The sequence below is a fragment of the Prionailurus viverrinus genome, chromosome E3 (assembly GCF_022837055.1).
Source record: "Prionailurus viverrinus isolate Anna chromosome E3, UM_Priviv_1.0, whole genome shotgun sequence".
Taxonomy (NCBI): Eukaryota; Metazoa; Chordata; class Mammalia; order Carnivora; family Felidae; genus Prionailurus; species Prionailurus viverrinus.
In genome coordinates, this window is record NC_062576.1 from 13,917,905 (window position 1) to 13,932,596 (window position 14,692).

General features: G+C 49.0%; 1 protein-coding gene across 6 annotated transcripts in view; it reads left to right on the forward strand.

Annotated features, from left to right (window-relative positions):
* Nucleotides 1-14,692, forward strand: part of AUTS2 (activator of transcription and developmental regulator AUTS2) — a 1,124,374-nt gene that overhangs the window by 876,504 nt on the left and 233,178 nt on the right. The window lies entirely within an intron of this gene.

Genomic DNA, 14,692 nt, shown 5'->3' on the forward strand with positions numbered 1-14,692 from the left:
GTTAGGAAGCTCTGAAGGACAGAATCCATGTGGTCCGCTAGCTCTTCTGTCTTTCCAAGCCTAGAAGGTGCTGGGTATTTGGTCAGTGAATGGATGAATGAACAGATGTCCCTGACCTTCACCCTTGGTTCTCGAACTAATGGAGATCCATGGCAGAGGACGGTAATGTGTGGCTCCCTAAGAGGAAAAAAAAATGTAAGGCAGGGGTTATCGTAGCTTGCCGTGTGATGTAAATATGTCACGTCCTTGTGACTGTCTCCTCGTGGTGGTGGTGGTGGTGGGCACTCGGGGCGCCACACGAGACCAAACATCCCTGCAGGTCAGATCAGAGTTTCCCAAGGGGGCCAAGTCATTTGCAGCTTGGGGGGTGCCTGCAGGGCTCTAGGAAATCTCTCAAAAGCAAGCTCTTACCAGTGTTGTGAAGAGGTGGGTGGTTCTTTGTTCCGTTTTTTAGCTTCTGTCAAGATAGATTATCAGAACTCTTGATTTGGTCCTACCTACAAAATACACTTTCACCTTTACCTAATACTCGATCACTTTTCAAATGGGCTTTGACTGGGACATGAAAAGTACAGTTGTCGGCACCAACAGGCAGACTTTTATGCAATGCTTTACCGTGATACAAGGGGAGTTGGGGAAATCAAAGTTCCAACCTTAGATCTGTGGCATTTGTTATTTGGGCTTTGTCATCCTCCCTTGAAATGGCCCATTGCAGTTAGAGTGGGGATATCTTGCCGCAACTTGGAGTCCGATAGGATTCTGGGTACGGTTCTGTTTCTACTAGGTATGTAACAGACCAATTGCCTACTTTCTCAGAGCCTCAGTTTCCTCTCCTGTAAGATTAGGCTAATAGTACCTAGCTTATGGGTTCTGTAAAACAACATGTGACACATTCCTATTACAGTGCTTAGATACATAGAAACACAAAATAAGTGACAGCTTTGTTATAAGTATTATCATGATTATTAGCATTATCGTTTCCACGCGTACGACCAGCACTACCAAGGATAGGATTGTCACTCAAGTAGGGACAACTCCGTAGGCACGGGATTTAAATGAACAGATATCCAGTGCATTCTTGACTTATTTATAGCATTACCTGGCTCCATAAGAGTTCTGTGACAGATCAGTGTAGAAATACATCAAAATTAGAAAGAGAAAACAGTGACCAAGAAAAGAAGAGCACGAACACAGAAAACCTAAGGTTCAGTATAATTGCCACGACTGAGCTTTAGATTTGACGCCGAGATTCCTGGCAGCCCAGGTCAAATTCACTATGAAATTACTTAGAAAAGGAGACCATCGTTTCTCCAAGAATCAGAGCTTCCTCTAAAGCTACTTTCCTAGATAACTTCCTCACGTGGGACTTTATGTGGTGAACGGGCTTTCCAACAACGTTTTCCTCAAATGCAGTAACCGATATCCTATGACTACTTCTTGTAAGTAACTTTCTTGATAAGACCAAACGACGCGACATTAAAATACAATTCAGTGACAGCAGTTCTGCATGGGACTAAAGTAATATGGCCCTAGTGTGTAGCTGCAAGGTGGTCAGATTTGATCCATGGATAGAATTTAGAATGTTTTGAAGAATGGATGAACTGCTTGTCCTTCAAATAATCTTTTGTAAATATTGCTTTTCTCAGCTGGGCTTTTGATAGGAGTTGAATAGCAGACTGTTTGAGATTGTATTCTCTGACAAGAGCCTGGTGTGTTTGTATTCTCTGCTGCTGGTCTAGGGCAGAGCCTTATGCCTTAGAAATCAGAAGTGCAGGTGGTAAAGTTGACATCTTATTGTGAAAATTGGGCCCCCGCCTGCACGGAAGGCCATTCCAGCTCTCTCTAGGTGGGGCTGTGGGAGTACTTGTGAGCAAATCCAGACTTCCTCCTCAGGAATCCATTTGGGGGTCTACTCTGACACTCAGATAAGTTCTCCAATAAGTCCTGTTGTTCAATGGGTCCAAACTGTTGTGCGGCTCCCTCTGGTGAGGGGTGGACCCAGGAGAGGAGGTGGGAGGCGGGAGGACAGGTTATAGCTGGAGCTAGAAAGCACAGTCTACCCTGCCTCTTTAGCGTCCTTTGAGAGATACCTATGGGTCAACAAAGGGTCTACACTGGAAATATTACCTGTATGGTTCCAGGCAAAAGGTGATGATGAGTCCTTGCTCTCACAGGTGGCCCCTGGGATGTTTCCAGCCTAGGTTCCTAGGTGCCAGCAGTAGATACCCTGTAATTCCTTCGCAGGATTCTGAGCAACATGGTTTCTTGGGAGAGCTGGCAAATCGACTAGCTCCAAAATCTTCCCTTAAAAATTAAGTGCGTTATTCTGCCCAGTGAAGGCATTTGTACAAGCCAGTTACACTTGGAGGCAAGTCTGCTATTTTAGTTTGCCGTAGTTACTACAGAGCCATTCTCTCTAGCCACAGATGCCAAGACCATTTATCTATTGACATGAGTTTATGTCAGGGTCTATAAGGGAGAACAGTGATGGGTGGAGAGAGAATAATAAAGCAGAAAGGAACCAGGGTGATGATCTAGTACTGTCTTCACATTTTCCAGGGGCCTGGGGAAGCCGCGACTCTCCCACTTACAAAGTCCATTCCCCTGGGAGAACGCTATCTCTACCGTGCGGTAGGTCAGGGTGTGTGTGTGAGAGGGATCAGAGTAAAAACTGAAAGCGAATGTTGGACCTTCTGGCCTTCAGGGGCCTCGTCAGCACCGGTAAATGTTGAGCCCATGCTGATGTTAACTTGTCGAAGAGTTCTGAGACGCATTAAGCTCCCTGCCAAAAAGAAATGGCTCTAACCTGAAGGCCGTCTCTTCCTCACAAATGAGAAAAGGTTGACCAGGACTCCCAGAAGAGCCAAGAAGCATCAGGGAAGTACTTTCTGAGTTTGTTGTATGAAAGCTAAGCCGGTTTCTTGACTTTCCAGACAGCTTTGAGTTGCCTTGGCCACTACTCCAGTTCATTAAATGTTGATGAGTTATCAATATAGGAAGAGTAATCCCCCAAAGTCCCTTTAACGTGTTTTATTCTTCCTCTCAAATAAATGATTAACATCAGTAGGAATTGCTCAATATATGTTGTCTACAAGACTCCTTGCCCCTTGAGGCTTTCTCCTGTAGTTTAGAGCCCAGTGTGGACGCCTCAGTAAGGTCTTAAATAGAGAAAGTGGTAAAAGTTTGTATCCGCTGGTCAGTGAAATGGAGGTAGGGAAGGATCTAATGAGTGACCTGGCCTGAGGGCAGTGGCATTGCCATAAATTACACCTTTCATCTCCCTTCCGTTGGTCCTGCTTAGAGAATCTTAGGGGCTGAGAGATGGAAAGGGCGCTGATGCTATTTTTTTTCCCCAGCTTCCGATTCTTCAAGGAGTTCCTTCTGTAGCTTCCCTGGCAGAGTTGTGTAGCGCCTGCCTTCACCCCTGGGGAAGGGGCCTTGCCTCCCTCCTGAGACACCTCGTTCTGAGGGTTTTCCTCCTCTCCCGTCCCTTCTCATACTTAACCATTCCTTCTCCTCAGGACGCTGAGCACAGGGGTGATCTTTAGGTATTAGGCCGCCTCCCCTAAACGACTGTAAGGCCCAGCAGGCCAGGGGCGCGTCCTCTTTGGCGCACCATGTAACGTAGCGCGCAGCCCGTCAAAGGTGAAGGAAGGAAGGGGTGAACCGAATGAACCAATGCGCGCATGCCCTCAGAAATTTCAGAAGAGAACTAGGAAGGAATTATGTAATGTGAAAATGGTAATGGAATATTTTTTCTCCCAGATACCAGCCGATCTGCTCAAGATGACTTGGAAGTGGAGGCGGAGGAAGGGGTTGGGGAGAAACGCTAGCAAACGTGTTTTAAAAAAAAAAAAAAAAGGCACTGCAAAACTGGTTACCATGAGGGATCAGAGAGATTACGGGTTTGGAACAGAAAGAAAAACCGCAGTGTAAGTGAAGCCTAGTGATACCCAAGATTAACAAAAAAAAAATTTTTTTGAGGGGGACAAAGCAAGTTTCAGAGCATGGGAAAACCGAACTGGTTGTGATTTTTTTTTTTTTTAACATAGCATGATAAATATGACCTCGGAGACATTGCTGAGATTTGGTGAGACTAAAACAAATTGGAAAAGGGATCGAGAAGTCTTCCCGGTGGAGGAGAGAGGCCCGCTTTGTGGGGAGGGTGAACACTTGAGTAGAAATCCACAGAGCAGAAATAGCGGCCTGAAAGAGAACTTGTGAGCGAGAGAGTGAGGACAGCCGTCCCCTCTTAGCCACGGGGCGGTACATTCCAGACCCCCAGCAGGTGCCTGCACCCATGGATAGTGCCAACCCTATACAGGCTACGTTTTTTCCTACACATCCATACCCATGATAATGTTTAATTTGTTAAGTTGCCGCAGTAAGGGATTAACAACAATGAACTAGAGTAATTTTAACAATATGCCGTAAAAAAGTTAGTGAATGTGGACTGTCTCTCAAAATATCTTATGGTACTGCACTCACCCTTCTTCTTGTGATGATGTGAGATGATAAAAGGCCTGTGTGACCAAGTGAACGATGTAGGTGTTGTGATGTAGCATTCGGCTACTATTGTTTGTTTGTTTGTTAGTTTGGGGAGAGAGAGAAAGAGTGTGAGCCTGACGCAGAGCTTGATCTCATGACCGTGAGATCGTGGCCTGAGTGTAAATCAAGAGTCAAGTCGCTTCACGGCCTGAGCCACCCAGGCGCCCCACGTTCGGCTACTGTTGGCTCTGGCGACAGGTCAGGAGGAGCGTCCGCTTGGGGACCGCTGTCGACCGCGGGTAACTGAAGCCCAGGAAAGCAAAACCGTGGACAAGAGAGGGAACTACCACACTTCAAGCCTCAGGCCAACCACAGAGGGAGCACGGAGCGTCTGGACTGGTGGCCCCAGCTGTCACTCGAGGCGCCTCTCCTGGGGGGAGGGTGGGGAGAGGAGGATTAGCTCCTGCCCACGGCCCCCACGCACCACAGTGGCAACGTAGGAGGCGTCTCCCGTCACTCCCCACCCTGAGAGCCGCTCCTCTGAGTCCGGTCTCAGAAGTCACACTCTTGCTTTCTCTCATCTCCCGCATCTGGTGAGTCACCCGGTTTTGCCACGTCTGTCCTCAGAATGCCTGTTGACATACCTTCCTTTCCACTCACATCGCTCAGACCCCAGCTTTTCTCCTGGGGATCCCCTCACCGCCTTACACAGCCAGCTCACGCGAAGGGGCCGCCCTGCACACCGGATGTGTGCCCACTGCCGCCTAACACACTCCGCGCTCACCACCCCTCGTTCCATCCCCTGGGGTGCCTGTCCGTCCAGACCCCCCTTCCTGCCAGATTCTATAAACATCCGGATCCTGCTACCATCCCATCCCGCGTAAAAAGCTCTTTCCCTCTCCCCTCTCTGCTCCCTGGCCTAGAGTCCCGTTCCCTTCTGTCCTTATGGCGCTTCTGCTCTCTGTGTGTTTGAAGTTCCTGCTTCCCCGCCCCACGCCCCACATCCTCACCAGCCACTGCGTGGTCTCACCCATCCCTCCACCCGGTAGCCTCAGACCCCAGCTCTGCGTTTTACTTACAAGCAGCACGCGGTAAATGTTTGTTGGCGCCGATGGGATGTTTCTTCCCAAGACAGAGATCCCAGATGCTTCTTGCCCTTTTGATTTATCGTGCTTTTCAGAATATTTTCACATCACTCCTGGAACTGGTACCAAGCAGGCTGAGCTGTCATTCCTGGGATTCGCTCTCTGTTCTCATGTGCCCGTCTCCATCTTTCTCGTCTCTTCTTCTCCAGAAATCCATTAAGATCAGCGTCTCCGGTGGCTCCGCAGGTTTCTTCACACTTGGAAATGCTGGGCACCTGGGCCAAGAAACATCAGCTCATTTAAACCAGTCACGGTGCCCTCCAGGCCCACTGGGCCGGGCCTCGTGTTTGAGGCTCCTGCTCAGTGACAGAACTTAAAATTCCAGTCCCTCTGGTAAAATTTGATTACATGTCCCTATCCAACATTGGAACCGCTCACTGCTATTTTTGTGGTTACTGAACTCCCCACACGTCCCCCCACTATTTCAAGGGCGTAGCCGCTTGGCTGTAATAACTGTTCATACTGTTTTCCTCAACAATTTTAGGTAGGGATCAACATGATATTTATTTTATAAAATCCTGTAAACTCCTTCCCCTTGCGTTTTTGCTGCACATATGCCCACCAAGAAAAGAAACTATCCTTCACATCATAGCCGAAGTACAAATGAAATGAGATGAATTTCTCACTTTGCCATACTATATGCCGCTTCTCCCTTTGTGAAAAAGAGATACAAAAGAGGAAGAAGAAAACACTGGTCGACATAAATAGCACTAAATATAAACAGTAGAAATGGGCTTCTGAGCTTTAAACTGTGCGGGGAAGTTGTTATGGCAACCTGAAGTTGTCTTCGGTGGGGGGGATGTGTCAGTATTAATGAGATAAGATCGAACTTGTGGCTCCAATGGTAACTGTGTTCTCCAAGATTTTTCTTCCTTCCGAGACCAAGAAGCAAAGCTATTGTTTTATCAGTGACATCTAGATTTAGCAGTGGGAGACAAATCGGGTGGGTAGCAAGGCCTGGCATTAGGTTTCCAGACTGAGCTTTATAATCCCCTGTTTGGAGGAATTAGATCACTCCTAACACGCCCGCTTCAGTTACTCTCGTTCTAAGCATGTAGTTTTCAACTTACGGGATGAGTACTGTAGACAGGCCGTTAATTCCCTAAAGGGAGCCTGAAGTTCACGTAAATGTAAGGAATTTTGTGACCGGAAGAGATTTTTCTACAGGGAAAGTGTGAGAAGAGATCCTTGACGCTGGAACTGTCCAGGGGGGTGACTCCCCCGAGCAGAGATCGGCTGCGGGTCGGGATCTCCCAACAGAAAAGAAACCCTGATGTCTGGAGGGAGGGAGAAAGTGCAAATCAACAGGAAATAGGAAGCCTGGTTCTAGCTGAGGGGAAGGGGTTCCCGGGCATCCAGAGCAGATACCGCCACATGTGGGTTTCGACTCTTGAGTTTGGAGGAGGAAGAGGGAGGTGAGAGCATGAGCCTGCCCTTGTAATAGAAAGAAATCAATAATAAAACGTGTTTTACAAACGGTAATCTGAGAGGCGAATTATTCTGTTTCCTAAAGCTAGAGATGTGCATAGAACAAGGCCTCAATTTGAGGGCCAGGGGTTGGGAGTGTGGTGTGAATGAGGATCAGCAGTGTAAGTGGTCTTCTAGAACGTGCTCTCTAGAAAGGGACTGCTGAGCCCCAGGGCACAAAGAGAAAGAAGAGAAAAGCAAGGGTGAGCAAAACCAAGAATGGGCTAATGGCGCCCAGTGGAACCTCTCCCCAGATACCGTTTAGCTGGTGAAGGAGGAATGTCACCCGCAGACCGTCGGATGGGAAAGTCTAGAAAATGCCAGCGCTGCAAAACGGAAGTGCTCTGCAACCTATCTTCAGTGCCGTCTTTACCTAGCGGGAATAAAGAGCCAAAATCAGCCAGAGCGGTGTAGATGCTAATTTAAAAAAAAAAAAAAAAATGTTTTTTAAGTCTTAATATTTCACAGCCCCTTTTACAAAGCCCCTTCGTGAGTAGTATTCCATTTGATTTGCACCGCCGTCCTGTGCACTGGGCAGAACCGAGGGTTCCCCCCATTTTACGAGGGGTAAAAGGGAGGAGCTTGCAGGGCCGGGCCGACCTGGCAGAGCTGTGTGGGTTCCAAGGGCTGAACCCAGAAGTTCAGCCCAGGCCGAACCCCCTGCGTTCAGACCCTCTCCTCTTTCTGTGGCAGGGCACCTCAAGAAGCCGAACAAACCCTCCCTGTGAGGAAGCGTCAACTCACAGAATTCACGTAAAATCCCTTGAAAGGGCTCCTCCATTCATCGCAGGCTGCCCTTCTTGCGGCTGGCGTATCCACCAAATGTCACCGCTTCACTGCCCGCAGCCCTGCCAGCGGGAACACGCTGCCAGCCTGCCGAGTGCGGGACGCGCCCTGGTGAAATGGCAGAATGTGGAGAGGGGACAGTGGAGTTCTCCGGGGGCGGCGCGCCGGCGACCAGAGCTCCCGAGGGGCAGTGGGGAAACCGGGCTCTGTATCTTCCTCGGGAGCGGTATCCAGGCCCTCACTTGGTTTTGCTTTCCAAATAAATAAATATCAGAGAGGATAGCTGAGGTCAGTCTAGAAAATTAGAATTTGCTTGGGGGAAAAAATATGTTCTGCAAAAGATAAACAGTGGCTTGCAGTTTCACTGTCGGAACATTTGTTACAAGGTCCTGGTATTGATCTTTTATCACCCAATTTCCACCGGGAGCCGTGATATATTACCACGCTGGGAAGCACTAATGCAAGTGTGTGAATCAGGGGAGACCCGAGACGGTATCTGCAGCGAGGCGGCATCCACTTGGGGGGGGGGGGCGGGGGGGAGGGGTGGCGCGAGCTGCAGAATTCCGAGGGGAGTTGTGCGTTGTGCTGTGTGCAAATGCATATCCGTGCCGGGGAGTGTTACGGGTTTATGAGGAGAGTGATTAAAATTGCATCAAAGAGGCTTGTGAAGCTTATGGTTCAAGTTAACTGTATGAAGTAAACAGCCTTTAACGGCCTCCTGGGAGTGTGACAGATAGTCTGTGGGTGTTACGGCAACATGGTACTGGTGAATGTTCTGGCCATCCCAAACTAATCACCATCTGTGAGCATGGGTCTCTGGGGAGCGTCTGGTGGTTGGACAATCATGGTAGTTAGCATTTTTAATCAGCTTCTGTGCAGCACAGATAGAAACCTTATGCTCAAGCCTTTATTTTTCCTCTCTGCGTGGAATTACTTACGACGACGATAGCAGAGCTGACAAGGATTGGGGATGTACTTCTGCAAGATGCATCTTGTGATTCCTTCCATCCCTTCTTCCCTGGCCCCCAGCCTGACCTGAAAATTAGCCAGAACACTTGCCTGTGGTCGCTGCTCTTACCGCTTCTGTTTGCCGCCGGCAGAAGGGACCCCGGGGGCGGAGGGGAGGGAGGCTGCTTCTGCGTTCAGTGGGACGTGCCGTCTCAGGTCAGTGCCTGGAGTTGGATGCTCCTGTCTCGCCTCCTTTTGCCCTCTGATTGCTCTTTCCGTCCCCACCCTCCCGACTCCCGCTCTCACACACACAGAGCCATCAGGCGCTGACTCCTTTCTTTCCTGTGATATTCCTATGATTTTTATTTCGGGGTGACGTTACCCGAGGGCTACAGCCGGACGCCAGACATGACAGAAGGTCAGTGGCAGCGCCCTCAGGAGTAGGCAGGCCTGCAGACAGCTGGGTTCTCCGACTGAGGCTTAGAGGAGAAGCTCGCTATCAGCTCAGCTTCTGTTACATAACAAACCGCCCCAAACTTGGTGAGTTAAAAAACAACTATGGCATATAGGTCACGGCTCTGTGGGTCAAGCGGGTGCTGGTGCTCGTCTGGGCCAGCTCGGGAGATTGCTGCTGGACTCTCTCCATTGTCCGTGCTCAGCTGGGCTTGCCGACCTAGGGGCCTTCCCTTGGCGTCTGGCAGCCTCAGCTGAGACTCATTTCTGCTCCATCGGGCGGCTCACCTCGGCCTCGGTCCACATGATCCCTCTCTGCTCCAGGGTTCTAAGGAGGAATTGAGTGTTCAACTTGGTAACCCAGTTCTCTTCAAATTGAAAAGAATGGATCCACTCCTCCTTTTTGGTTTCTTTTTCCTTTCACCCCCCAATCTTGAATGGGTTGTAATTCTCATTTTTGTAGCTGTGGATGGGCATGGCAAGAAGACCAGAGGGTCAGTCACGGAGGAGAGCAGGAGCCTCTGATTCAGGGGAGGCCTGGATGGCGCATCGTCGTCAAAGAAAACGGTCCAGGTGCTGGAGCAGCCAGAACAGTGACCCGGCCTCTTTTCTAACAGGGGTCCTTCCCCCTTGGTCTGAACTCTGCCTCGTGGCTGTAGCTGCTGAGGAGAGAACCTCGGCTTGTCTCCTTGCTTTTCTCACAAATGAGGTGTTTCAGACGGCCCTCAGAATGTTTTCTTCGCGGGTGGCACAGGTCTTTTTCTGCTCAGCTGACTCTCACACCCTGCGGAAGCCCCGTGCGGGGACGAGGCTCTCATTCAGGGCTCTGTTACGGGCGAGGCCCTCGATATTGCCTCAATAGCGATGCGAGCGGAAGCGTAGAAGAGATCAGATGTAAAATCGAGGCCGATTCGGTCTCCTCGTCGGAAAGAAAGTGGGACTCGACCATGGCTCTTCTTCTCCGACTGGAGCCAGAATTCAGCCAGAGAGCAGCAGGGAGCTGGGTGGCAGTGGCTGCCGCGTCCCGCCGGAGCGGGACTGACCTTTCGTAGCAGCCGAGTGTGGGGGCGGCGTGGGCACGCGGGGTTCCGCGCAGCAGTGGCCTTCGCAGGTGGTGGAAGTAACGTCACGGGAACCCTCGCCCCGTTCTGCTCTGCCCTCCCCTTGGTGGCCTTCAGTCCGGAGAAGAGTGGATGGCAGTGAATAAAGTGAGACTCTTCATGGCGCCAGTCCTGTGAGGTGACTGTTCTGTCGCGCTCAAGGAGATGGCCCACTGAGAGGACGATCCTGTATCCCCCGTTCCCCTGCCTGCAAGGTGACCAGCTGCCATCTTGGATCATTACTGTCGGACAGAGGACTGGTGTTCCGCAGAGGCTTGGATGAGATGGCTTCACGGCGCTTCTCATCTGCTGCTGGTTAAGAATCCACGGACTCAAGGGCTGCCTTCCGGTGCCTGGAAGAGTTGGCACTTTAGGGAACACCAAGGAAGAGATCTTTCGCGTTTGAGATCTTTCAGCAAGCCGAAGATATGGAAGATGTACCATTCGGGGGTTTCTGGGAATATACGTTTTTGTTTTTGTTTTTATTGTTTCTTTAAATCAGAACGCAGAGAACAGTATTTCCGCACGTTTTGTCACCCAGCACGAGACCACGTGATAGTTGCAACGACGATGAGGATGATGATGGCGGCAGCGGTAATGACGGGCTCACTGCGTGCCGGGCGCTGATCCGAGTACGTTACACGTATCAGCTCACTTCCTTCTTAGGACGACTTTATAAGTCCTAGAGTCATCCGCATTTTCATCTGTGACAAGACTGAGCGACCAAAAGGTGAAGTGATGTAGCTAGAGTCACACAACGAATCCGTTAGGGTTAGGATTTGAGGAGGTTTGACTCCAGAGTCTGTGCTCTCTACTACACCTGTGCATGTTTGGTAGAATCTCATGACAATATACATATATGTTATATATATATATATATATATATATATATATATATATATATATATTATAATGTATTTTTTTTTAATTGTAAAAGAGGGCTGCATAGAATTGGGTTACTGATTTTACATATTACCAAATAAGAATTTTAAAAAATACCCTGTCCTATCACCATTATTTCATCCAAAAAAAAAAAGTAGTGGTTAAGAGCTCTGAAGTCAAATTTGGATGATACTACTCACTAGGAAGTCATATGACCTTGAGAAATTTAAATAACCCCTCTGCCTCAGTTCCCTCATTGTAAAATGGAGTTGATTATAACAGTACCTACCTTATGGGATAATTGGCAGGAGTCAATGAAATACTATATGTAAGGCACTGAGGGCCTAGCATGGAGGAGCATTCGATACCTTTTATATTATTATTATTATTATTCACACCAAAGAAGCAAGAAATATACAATATTAGAATAATATCAAATACATTGAAGTTTAGATTGCAAACTCACTGCCCTGTTTTCCCCCATCTTACTTGGTCATAGGCCACACGTGATCTGGGAGCCATTACTGACTTCGTCTGTTTCCATCTTCTTCTTTTTTTTTTTTAATTTTTTAATGTTTATTTTTGAGAGAGACAGCGTGAGTAAGGGAGGGGCAGAGAGAGAGGGAGACACAGAATCGGAAGCAGGCTCCAGCTCTGAGCTGTCAGCACAGAGCCCAACACAGGGTTTGAACCTACAAACCATGAGATCATGACCTGAGCCAAAGTCAGATGCTTAACCGACCGAACCACCCAGGCGCCCCTAGAGACTAAGGTCCTTTTTAGTGGAGGAATCATAAGCACCAGGAGGGAAAACGTTTTCAACTGTAGAGCATTCGATGCATGGCCAACCCTCTAACCAACTTGGCTTCTGGTCCCCAGGCCTCCCGCACACCACCACTCCACTGTCCCGGCTTGAGACTGTACGGCTGAGAACGCACACCCAACATGTCACCCCCTCTTTCGCTCGTGTACGTGTTCGGTGCCCATTCCCAGCCACCCTGGAGAACAAGGGCAAATACTCAGTCTTCCTTATATGCCCCCAGCAGGACTCAGCAGGAGATTCACACACAGTAGGTCCTTCATAAATCTATCAAAAGCAAAATCCGAGCACTTGACCTGTAACTAGGATCTGTGTGGTTTCACTCGTCAACTCCCAAGTCGTTAGGCATCGTGTTTTTGCTGTTGTCTAATCCAAGCTTGAGTCTCTCAGAATAATGTCATTTTGTTAAAGATTAACAACAGGCTGTGTTTTTGTATCCTGCTAAAATATGTAAAACAACTGGGGGAGAAGAGGGCTTTCTTTCCGGAGTTGATTTATATTATATTAATTAACTCTGTTGACTTTACACCATGCTTTGCAGTCAAATTAAGATTTTCCAGCAGGCAACTCCCTCCATTTCCTTTAAAGGTACCCAGTGTTGCTGAGGTAGGAATGGAGGGGATCGGGTCTGGAGAAATCTCACACTTAACCCTTCAGTGAGCGGTGCCGTGCGGTGTCAGCCTGGGAAGTGCAATTCAGCTCTCTCTTCTCGAGAGAGATCAAACGGTACTCATCCGAGAGCCATTTTACCATCTTCAGAGAACCCTGAGGGTCAAGTAAAAGGGGAAATGAAGGCAGATGGGGAATTAAAGACAGAGGAGCAGAAATTGCATCAAGGGAAGAATGTAAATATTTCAGGAGATTGAGGAACGTAGGGCCGCTGAGCAGAATGTTTGGTCCGGGGGTGGCAAGGGACGCCCGGGCGTCTGCAGGATCACGGAGCTGCCATGACATGTGGCCTTTGTCCTTTCAAAGGGATAAAATGCTTTGATGCTTAAAGCCACAACAGTACATGTCTTTGACATCAGGGGGGAAACGTGTTATATTTTACTTACAGATTTTTGGGTGACAGGTTTGTTTGTTTGTTTGTTTTAATCTGTCTAATGTCTGGTTCTTACATTGTTAGTATGTATGAACTTCCACAATTTGTACTTCTCTTGCTTAAAGGAAGAAGATACCAGGCGTTCTATACCACGCCTTTCCCGTAACAGGTTCCCTAGTCACTCCATAGAATGTTCGTGCATTCATTCCTCAAACATGGATGAAGTGCTTTAACCGTGAGCCAGATACAATGCTAGGTTCTAAGTGACTAAAGGGGCTTAAAAAAAAAAGTCCCTGGCCCCTTGGCATGAGCGCTTAGGGAATTCTCAGGCACGCTTGGTGATACAGTCACCTTGGGAGGCGTAGACCTCGAACTGAGAGGTGGGCACCTAGGAGTAAGACTGCCGTTGCGTGCAAAAAGTGGCCCTCAGGCCGGCGTCTCTCTGGGGCCCCTGTTCCCAGCGCACTGTGGCCTCTGGGAGCGTTGGCCGAGGGATCTGTACTTCATACATGGGGGAGTTCCCCGCAGTTCTGTGGTTCCGGCTCCTGAGGCTTCTTTATGGGGGAGTTGCCCGCTGTCATAAAGTTGTAGGGCACCAAGAATCCCTTCCCTTCTGGATGGCTCACTCCCCACCACCGTGGGCTTCTCTTTGGTCTTTGCCACCATGTTGCTCTTTGCCAGCAGAAGGTAGTTTGGGGCTCTCTGGCAACTTGGAAGACATCCTCTCCTCTGGCCAGGATGGTCTTGCAGATTCTGTCGTGAAGCCAACAGTCGGGCTGTGAATAGCCTAAGCCCACCCAGCACTTCTTTCAAAAGCCCTGCAGAACTAGGTCATCGGGCTGTCGGGTGGTTCTTCCTCGGATTATGCGGTGCCGCGACGTTTCGTGTCCACTGCCTGCGGAATACCGAACTTGTTTCCAAACTAAATAGTTTCCAATGAGGACTTAATGGGAGCTTTTCATTTGAAATAGGTTGAAAACAAGCCATTTCCTACTCCCATTTCAAACAAATGTTGGTCCAATTATTTTCCTTTTTTTAACATAAAGTTAAATGGACTATTCTGCCCATCCCTGGCTGAGCTGAACCATGATTTCTCTTGATTATGCTTTTATGCTGTGAATCGCAAGGCTCCAGAGACATAATGGACGTCTGTGGGAGAGTGGCAGTAATTTTTAAAATTCTGCCAGCGCCTGTCAGCTTTCACTCCGGTGCCTGCTGCGCAAGAAGAAAGCACCCCACCAGAAGAAAAAAATCTGCCAACAAAACCAGCACTGTCCGCCCGTCCTGTGGGGGCTGGCACCAGACGGGCCTCCCCTCTGCAAGTCTATGTGGGCCTTGCACTCGGCCACCAGAGAAGCCCGGTTTCCAACTCTCCAGCCCTCCTCCTCCCCCTGTTTTCCAGCCATTAGCTTTTTGTGGTGTCGAGGGTTTCTCTTTTTTCCGCCCCCCCTTAGTCTCATTTTTCTTAGTTTTACTTGGACCGTGGCCCCAGGGAAAAGGAACTCCTGGCACCCTGCCTTCCGCTTGGTCCTTTACCTCCAGCAGCCTAACAGAATGGAAA